Source organism: Dromaius novaehollandiae, chromosome 17, assembly GCF_036370855.1.
Source record: "Dromaius novaehollandiae isolate bDroNov1 chromosome 17, bDroNov1.hap1, whole genome shotgun sequence".
NCBI classification, from domain to species: Eukaryota; Metazoa; Chordata; class Aves; order Casuariiformes; family Dromaiidae; genus Dromaius; species Dromaius novaehollandiae.
The window spans coordinates 14,515,249-14,524,954 of NC_088114.1; positions in this window are offsets into that span (position 1 = coordinate 14,515,249).

Sequence of the window (9,706 nt, forward strand, 5' to 3'; positions counted from 1 at the left end):
TTCTTTAGCAAGTTCCTTGCCTTCTGGCTACACTCCTAGCTCTCCTCTTCTTGAGGAGTGTCTTTACCATGCTTATGTCCAAGTCTCAAAATCCTCCCCAAAAACAAGCCTCCTCCTTTGTTCTCTCACCAAGGAGCACAAGAGACTGATACCACAGGACCCTACATATAGCTCAGGTCATTTCACGTCAACTTTCACACACACAACTGAATGCCTAGAAGCTCTCTGCAAAGACACATTGGCATTCAGGAACCAAAACCTAAAGGCTAGGCTTGCTTAGACCTACCTTAAGTCCCACAGATAAGGCAGCACATCTTAAAGAGCCCCCAAAGGAAGGGAACCAGCTAGATGCCTACACAGACACTTGAGCTGTCATCCTGGAGACCTGGATTCTCCTCTGCTCTCTAACATCCCATCTGAAGTGCCTTCACAGGCCTAAGAGAGAAGCCAGCTGGTAGCAACAATACTGGCAGAAGGACCAAGGCAATCCAGCCAGGACACAAGGAGGAGAAGGAGAAACAAGAAGCAGCACCATAAGGAAGCCCTACAGCAACAGGCTGCAGGCCAGCCCCCAGCCTCTCCCACACTCCAGGTTTCAGCCACATAGACCACAGAGCTGCACAACACAGCTTTCTCCCCTTTTCCTTTCCACATAAATCTTCCTTGTTTCTCTCCTCTTCACAGCAGCCCCCACAGAAGGGGAAATCAGACATACCAACTCACTAGAGCCCTCTGAGCCATGTAGTAGGCACATCCAGCACTGCAGGGCTCCCTCCAGAGGGGAGAAAAAAACCACTTCACAGCCCTCAAGGGTGACCATATCACCACACAAAACCTGTTACCAGCATTACACCACCAACAACTCCCTATTTCCTCCCACACACCTTCTTACCTCTAAAGCAAGTCCAGAGCACCTCATCCCAGTTGCTGCAGGTCTCTCAGCAGTCTTCCCCACCTTGCAGCTCCAGCACCACCACAGCTTTCCAGAAAAGACCCCTGCTTACCCTGAGCCAAGCTTATAAAGACCCAGGTCCCTCTTTCTCCCTGCAGCCAGTTCACACCTTAATTTTCACCCTATCAATCACAGCTGGTTTCCTTTGCTCCTGCTGGGTAATTGCTTGCACTGGTGCAAAGCCTGAGGTCTGGAGTATTAGGGCCAGCGCGGCTCTCCGTAGGCAGAAACGGGCCTCAAAGAGAAGCAAATGCTGCAACGCGGGGCCCTGAGGCTAAGCTTTGTGCAGGCCCACAACTGGAGACGTGTCAGGTCCCGCTCGGGGTGGGGAGGCATGGGAGGGGGATTCAAATTATGTGGCAGGAATCAAGGGCAGCCTTCTCAAAAGCCCCTGCTGTCTGCACTCCCAGAGCGGCCGCAGCCACCCCTCGCCCCCTCTCATTTTTCCTGCGAGGAGCAGAGCTTAGCCCCTAAGTAGGTGTCGTTTCTCTGACAGCTCATTACGGCACAAGAGAGCAGGCCAGGGGCTGACCCCGAGGTGCGCGGCGCTCGGATGTGGGCTGGGCGAGGGGACTGAGGCTCCTGCGCCGTGGAAGCCCCTTAGGAACCGTCACCCTCCGTCCGTCGGCGGGGCAGCGGGCGCAGGGCAGGGCGCGAGGGTGCCCTCCCATCCCCGGGAGCGGTGCCAACCGGCGCTGCGTCCGGGCGCTCCTGCACGCCGGCTCTGGCCACCCTTCCTTCTGCCAGCTGCTCCCATTAACGCCGAGAAATCTGGCGGGGGTATTTTTCGAAGGTAAACCTCCGCGCACGTGGAGTGCTCTTGCCCCTAGATTTCACCGGGGCGATGTGATTTAAAAAGAAGCAGAGAGAGCGGCACGTAATTGATTACCCATAAAACGGGATTATAATTCAATAAATAAATGATAAATCAGTGTGTCTCCTCTCGGCGAAAAGCTGGAGATGCAAAGTTCCCCTCAAAGGAGCGGAGCAGAGTATCCATTATCCGAACTGATAGCAGCTACCCAAGTGGAAAGCGCAGCTGTGCCTTCACATTTTCTGACACTTTTTGCATATATTACACCATCCCACCTGAAAATGAAGTGGTTCAGACTCTAGATAACTCGTTAAAGCAAGGAAGGAACTGATGTTTTCCAAATTACCTAACCCCTGTCTGTTCGGATCAAAACCCAACACCCGAGGAATTAAGTGTGGTTTCTTTGATGCATCTCAAACGAATCCTTCTGCTCCCAGCCAAGCTGCTGGTGTTCTAGTTGCGAATTCCCCCAAAGCTCTGTCCGCACAGCTTCACTAAGCGTTCACGGCAAGCTGGGCTCTTCCGCCGCGCGGCAATCGTTCCCTCTCCCCTACCCTCCGCTCCCGAGAGAATTAACGTGAGACTCCGAGGATTTAGCTCCTTCGTAAATCTTTCAGGCCGCAGCAAAGCGGGAATCACCCGCCCCAGAAACCCTGCGTGTGGATGGCCGCAGAGCAGCCCTGACGCCTACATGCACACACACAATTCAGGGGCCCTAATGAGAGCGTGCTCCAGCTCGGGAGGGGACAATGGGCATTTCTCGTGACTAATCAGCGGCAGCCGAAAAGTAGGACAGCAGTTTATTGGGAAGCTCTGCTGGACTTGGAAAGTTGCTTCACTAGAGGAGTACAGTCCCTCCGTGCTGGTGCAGACGTTTCAACGAAACACATGCGCTTGCTACCAGTGCTTTAAGAGGGACAAACGTCTCTGTGCCTGGGAAGGCGTTTTTCCCCATTGTGTGACGGCTGCACATTAAAATGCAATCAATATCATTCCCATTGTTTACCCTGAAGTTTGATGCATGTCTTCCTGCTTTTACATCCTTGTTCTCACATTTTAGTGCCCCCGGTTCCACCAAAGCAAGTTGATCACTAGCCTGGAGAGACGTGTTTCTTGCAAGATGGCAGTTTCTGGCGCAGAACAGTTCTGTAATGAGGGAGGAGGCAGAAAATATAAATAAAGCTATAATAAGATGAGCTGCTCATGAGGAACAGCTGAATGTGTGTGTAAGAGTGTAAAAAAGTGTAAAAGAAAGTGTGAGAGAAATGGAAACAATATGAATAAAACTGTGAAGCAATAAATTTAAGCAGTTTTTGTGTGCGTGTGCATGTGTGCATGTGTATGCGTGAACAAGAGGTGAGACTAGCATATGAGAAAAGGCAAAAGAAAACATGGAAGCCAAATAGCTCAGAACATGTGTGTATGTGGGTATGTGAGGGAGGGTAAGAAAAATGCGATGAGCCAAAGTGCAGGAGGCCTTGTGCCATACAAACCAGCCAAGGGTGCAGCTGAGGGGTGTTAATCAGGCAGTTTTAGGAACTCTTCCTGCTCTGAGAGTGCAGCTATCCGCACCTTGAAAATTTTGGGGGGTTTGCTACAAACTGCCAGGCCTCGTGCTTCTCCTGTACAAGTGCCCAAGCCTGAGATGGTCACTCGGAGCTCACTGAACTCACCGTGCTAGCGTTCGTGGGACTCTTGCGCACAGCCTGGGTAACTACGCTCAGCCCCCACGACTACAAAGGAGCAGGGAGGGGGACATATAGGATTTCCAGAACAGGCTCTTCCTTCTCGGATGCTGGACAAGAAACGCTTTCAACAACGTCTTTGTGTATGGCTGCCGCTTGCACCCTCCGCGTTTCCCATGCCCAGGCACAGGAGGGTCCCCATCCCCCCGGCCCATTCCCCCCCCCCCCCCCAAACCCTCCTGCGGGGCTCGGGGCGACCTTTCCCGGGGCGGCAGGCGGGCTGCGGGGCCCCGCGCTGCGGGCTGCGCCCACCAGGTGGCACTGCAGGAGCGGCGGAGCGGCCCCGGCCCCGGCCCCGGCCCCGGCACAGCCCGGCCCGGCACAGGCACAGGCACAGCCCGGCCCCGGGACCCGCGGCGCCGCGCACCTCGCTGCCCTCCCCCGAAACGCGCGGGGCTGGTGCCGGGCGGCCGGGCGCTGCCCGCCGACACCGTTTCCCGGCGGATTTCGGGATTTCGGGGCGTCGCGCCCGCTCTGCGCAGCGCCGGGAGCCGCCGCCCGCTCGCCGGGCGCCAGCGAAGCGCTCTGGCCCCGTCGGTCCGCGCTCCCCGCGGCAGAAACCCGGAGCCGCGGGATGCCGGGGACAGGAGTGCATTTACCTTTTATCTCTCCCGCTCCCCCCGCCCCCGGTTAAACATTTGGCAGGAGGCTCGAGGCAGAGAGCGGCTGCCGGGGGGTGCGAGCCCGAGCCCCCGGCGGCACCGCACGGGCAGCGCTCCCTCCCGGCGGCGGGCGGGGGGCGGCGAGTTTATTTGCGACCGGTCAACAGAGATGAATTTACCCAGGACACTCGAGAGCAAAGATAACACAAAGCTGCCCGAGACACGAGATGGCAAAGGCCACCGGCTCCAGCGGGTGCCGGCGGCGGCTTGTGCTCGGGCCCCGCGGGGTGGGACAAATACCCGCAGCGACAGGATGTGTCTCACCCTTGGCGTTACATTTTATACATCATATACAAACGTATTTATACAAATACACTTCATACAAATGAACGCGCACACAACCTCCTCTTTCCACATACCCTTTCTGTAGCCACACATATATATTTGAACTACATAAATATTTGAACTGTATAAATACTTGAAACGCCTAAAGTTATTTAGCGCTGTATACACAGTATGTACAGAGACATCTGTATGTAAATAAAGTAATAATAAAGTAATATATGGCTATGGACACGCTCTGTAGCTATGCACATACTATGTGTCTAATCGCAGCAATGCGTCCGTGTAAACACACCACGTTGGAGGGTGAGTATCAGCAATTCCTGCGGACGTGCATTGCCCGTGTGCGCACACGAATCCTGACCAGCATGCTCAGCTTCGAGGACAGTGGCCAGCTATCCCCACTCCCCGTGGATTTTTGCTGTCGTTGTTGCGATTCGGATTCTCTTTCTTTCTTTTTTTATTTTCTTTCCCGTAAAAAGTTTGTTCGGAAAAGGGGGAAAAAATCTCCGTCTTTAAACAAAGTCTCTGCCGGCCCGAGCCGCCACCTTTCCTGGGAGCAAACCCTTCGGCATGCAAACCAAAGCTTCCCCTCGTCCGACCGCAAACCGGCGTTTTCGGAGGGGGGGCTCGTTGTTGGCGGCGCTCCCACGCGTGCCCCGGCGTTTCACCCGGCAGCGCTCCCGGGACTGGTTGTTCCTTCGCCTCTGGACGGATTCCTGTGGAGAAATCATCTTTAAAACACACCAAAGAGCCGCACGACCACCACCACCACCGCGTGCGGCTCTCGGGTTAACCCCCCCCTAATGACTGACGGCTGGTGCCACTGAGACAAATAAATACATCGTAAGGAGGGCAATGGGTCGCGAGTCGTTTTGGCCCTAAGGTGAGAGTTAGCAATGACCGCCCATTAAAACAAGCTTTTCACTTTCCCGAGGGGTAGCCCCTGCCCCCACCCGCCTTGCGAGCGGAGCGGGGGAGCCTCCTGGCCGGTCTCACGTTCGTATTTAAGGTTTCGGGGATTTTCCCCTTCCGTTTTAGCTCGGACTCGGGAGAAAGGGGAACCGGCTGAAATGGGACTCAGAGAGTTCGAGTTTGAAAAGAGTCCCGCAAATTCACGGAGAAGGCCCCAAACTGACAACAAGGGGAGCAAGGGAGAGCTTAAAAAACAATATTAAGGAAACCTATCAAAAATAAATGCCAGAGCGTATAAGAAAAGTTGCACGGCAGAGAGGAAAAGATCCTGCCAGAAGCAATCGCGATGCCAAGTTTCCCCAGGGAAGGACTCGCCGGCGCAGGGAGAGCGCGGGGGGGGCGGGAGGGGCCCGATCCGGGCGGGGGCCCAGCCCGTGCCCGCCCGGGGAGCGCGGACCGCCGGCGAGCCGAGCCCCCCCCGCGCCCGAGCAGCCTCGGGCAGCCCCTCGCCGCGCTCCCCCCTCGCCCCGAGGGAGCAGCGGAGCCCCCGGAGCCCCCCCCGGGCCGCCCCCGGCCTCCGCTTCCACCGCCCGGCAGCGGCTGCGGCCGCAGCGGAGGGAGCAGGTCCGCGCTGGGCGGGGGGGGGCACCACTGGCTTTTTCTTTCGGGCTAATTTGCCTGCAAACTTTATTTTCTCCGTGATGCTTTGGCAGCTTGCAAAGAAATCAGGCTTACTCTGGAAAAAAAAAAAAAAAAAAGAAAAAGAAAAAAGAGGGAAGCCGCGGGCAGGGGCAGCTGGCAGCGCCGGGGGCGGCGGAGGGGGCGGACGGGCTCGCCGTGGCCCGGCTGCTCCGCAGCTCGGCAGAGCCCAGCCCGTCGTCTTGCTTGCGATCCGGGCTTTTTTTTTTTTTCTTTTTCTTTTTTTCCCCAATGCCATGTGGGAAAGGGTCCTTCGCTGGAAAGGCGGGGATGTGCGGCGGGGGGGGGGGGCGGGGGTGCTGAGTACGGTGAGAACAACCTGAAGCTCTGCAGGAATTGCGGCCTCGGTTAGCCGCGCTAGAGGCCGAGCTCTTTTTTCTTTTTTTTTTTTTTTTTTTTTTGCTGAGGGCATTAAAAGTAAATAAACAAAGCTCTTTTCCCCCGGAATTATCGAATTATTTAAAAGAAAAAAAAAGAAGGAAAAGAAGGGGGTTAGAAGGGGAAAGGAGGAAGGTGCGTGTCCGCACGGCGGCTGCGGTCCGAGCCGCGTGTGCTCGCCGAGGAGGAGCAGCGGCAGACGGAGACGTTTGGGAGCTCGGGCAGAGCTCCTGAGCCGCAGCCCTGCAGGGGCAAATGCCGCAAACCGTGCAAAAAACCGGGGCTTCTGCGAGTCCCGGGCAGAGGCGGTGCCCCCGCCAGTGCCCTGCCCTGGGCTCTGCCTGGCAGCCCCCCCGGCCGCCCCTGTCCCCGCAGCCCTTGTCGCTGCCCGGCTGGCAGCGGGCGGCGGGGACCTGCTGCAGCCTCGGGGCGAAGAGCCGGAGCCAGAAGCTACAGCAGCGCCTTGAACGGCCACTTCAAGCCGAGGGCTTCGCCTCGCCGTGTTTTTACACGCCTTAATTGTTCCTTAATAATGCGGGGTTTGGTAGGAGCACGTGGGAAGTTTGGGGCTGGCTGGAAAAAAAACAACAAACCCCCCAAACCAACGCCATGCATCATCTTCCAGAGCTGGCTGCCTCTGGGCTGTTGGCTTTTCTCTCTCCCCGGAGTCAAAGGCTTCAGGTGTAAACGGCCGCTCTTTAAAAGCTTGAGAGATGTAAAAAGGGTCTGGCTGCAGGGAGAGGTCGGCGGGTCAGGGAGATAAACGATGCGATCCTCCAGCTACACGAGCTGGAATGTCCCTTTTCATGTCTGTTTGCCTTCGTGGGGTGTGGGTGTGTGTGGGGGGGTGCGCAGGGGCGAGGGCTCCGCGGGCCGAGGTGCCCCCGGGGAAAGGGGCGCTCAGCAGGACGACGGGGGTCGCAAGGCGCCGGGGTGCTGCAGGCTGCCGCTGCCCGCGGGAGGACCATCCTCGCCCCGGCTCCGCGTCCCGGCGCCTCCCTCGCGGCCCCGGGCGCCCCGGGCCGGGCGCTGCGGCCCCGCAGCCGGCGGGTCCCGGGGCTGCTGGCACGGGCAGAGCACGGGGTGGTTTCTGCGGAGGGGGGGGGGAACCTCTGGCCGCCTCCGCGCTCCTGCCGCGCTAAGCACCGGCGAGGGAGCGCTGCGGGGCGACCTCCCCACCGGAGCATTCACCTCCCCGAGGCAGCAACCGACCGACCAGCCGATCAATCAACCCGCCCAGGACGCCCGGCCCTGGCAGGCGCGACGGCGTGTGCTGCGTGCGCAGCAGCGGCTTTGATGCTCGCTTTGGCCGTGCAGGGGCCGCTTTGATGCTGGCTCTGGAAGCGCCTCGGCGCTGCGCTTCCCGGCAGCAGGGATAAACCAGCAGCCGCGCAAAGGCGGCAGTGCGCGCCCTGCCTTGCCCCCCCCCCGCCACCCCCCCTCCGGCCCGGGGCTGGTAACGAGCTCGGCGTCGCCGCCGGCAGCAGCGCGGTGCTCGGCGCCGCTCCGTGCTGGTCCCGCGTGGGCGCCGGCGGCGCGCGTGGGCGCTCCTACATACACGGGCTGCTAAACTTCAAGAAACTTTTTTTTTTTCCTTCCTTCCCGTCTAACGAGCCCTCTCTCTGCCTTTCCAAAAGCGCTTCCCGGTGCAATCCTGCAGCCCAGGGCGAGGGAGGAGGCGGGATGGTCCCAGCTTCCAAGACTTTTACGAACACTCGTTAAAGAAGGAAACCTTTCTTTCTTTCTTTCTTTCTTTCTCTCTTTCTCTCTCCCTCGCTCTTCCCTTGTGCGGAGTACGCGGAGGGCGCTTTGATCTGCGAGGCCTGGCTCGCTCCGCGCCCGCACCACGGCTCCGCGCAGAGGGGCCCGTCCGCCGTGGGAGCCCCAGCGCCAGCACATGAAAGGGAAAAGGGCGGCCAGGGTACGGGAGATCGACCGAAGGGCTTAAATATTTCATATTGCTGGAAGCTGTCAAGGCCAAAAACAACAACACGCCTCCCGCCCTCCCTCCGAAGTGTTTGCAGAGGGCAGGGGTGCGTGTGCGTGCGAGGGGGCCGGAGCGCGCCGTGTACCAGGCCCGGGGAAGGGAAGGGGGAGCGGGCCATAAATTTTCACTTGTAATCAATCAATAATTAACTAATAGCGGAGCGGGGCCCGAGCGGGGCCGGCAGGACGGAGCCGGCGGCGGCCGCACCGCCGGGCCCCGCAGCCCAACGCCTCCCGCCCGGGGCCGCGGCGGCTCCTTTGCCCCCCCGGGGGCCGGCCCCGCTGCCCCAGCCCCGCGCTCCTGCCCCGCTTCCCAGAGACTTTGCCCCCGCCGTCGGGCAAAACCCGGCCGGGGACTCCGCTCCGCTCCCCCCACCCGCGGCTCTGCGGAAACCCAGCTCGGCGCGGCTGCTCGGCCGGGGGGCGGTGAAAAGGGGGGGTTCGCCCTCCTGCCCCGGCGCCGTGGGAGCCACCCCCCCCCCGGGGGTCCCGTCCGTCCCCCCCGGGCCGTGGGTCCCCCGCGGGGTCGCTCCCGCACTTCCCGGGCTGCCCGAGAGGTGGCGCCGCCGCCCCGTCGGACAACCCGCCCCCCCGGATCCCCCCCCCCCCAGCGCCGGGTCGCCTGCATCAGCCATAAAACCATTGAGGATATCAAGACAGGCGCCAGGTGAGTAATAGACAGGATAATCCAGAGAGATTGCTCGCTGTTTACCTCCATCCACAAGCGCCACAAGAGTTACTCATTAACGTTACTATATACAAATAAGATACACAAGAGATAAAGCCATTTGCAAGTCAGAGTTACACCTGCGGTACACGGATTTCTGGCAAGGGCATGGGGAGGGGGAGGCCAGTATTAGCCCCCTCCTCCTGAATCAGTCAGGCTGTGCTGCTCCCCTCGCCCCCATCCAAAAAAGAAAAGGAAAAGGCTTGGCCGCCGCTTTGCAGGAGCCGCGGGGCAGCCGGGCTCCCGGCGCTGCTGCTGGCGGAAAGGCTGCCTGGCTCCCGGGCTGCCGGGAAGGGCGGCAGCGGGCGGGAACCGCTTCCCAGCGAACAGCAGCAGCTCGTTACCTGGCCGACAGCAATCGCCCTCCGCCGCCGCGGAAAGGGCCCTCCGTGTAGGGAGGGAGCTGGGATCCCAGCAGCTGGGGAGGGGGGGGAAGGAGAGGCTGCCCCACAACCCAAATGGAGGGGGCTGCGGCGGGGGGGTCGTGTCGCCCTGGAAGGTGCCTCTGCGCCGCCGCCTCTAAGGCCCGGAGACGCGAGAGAAAGT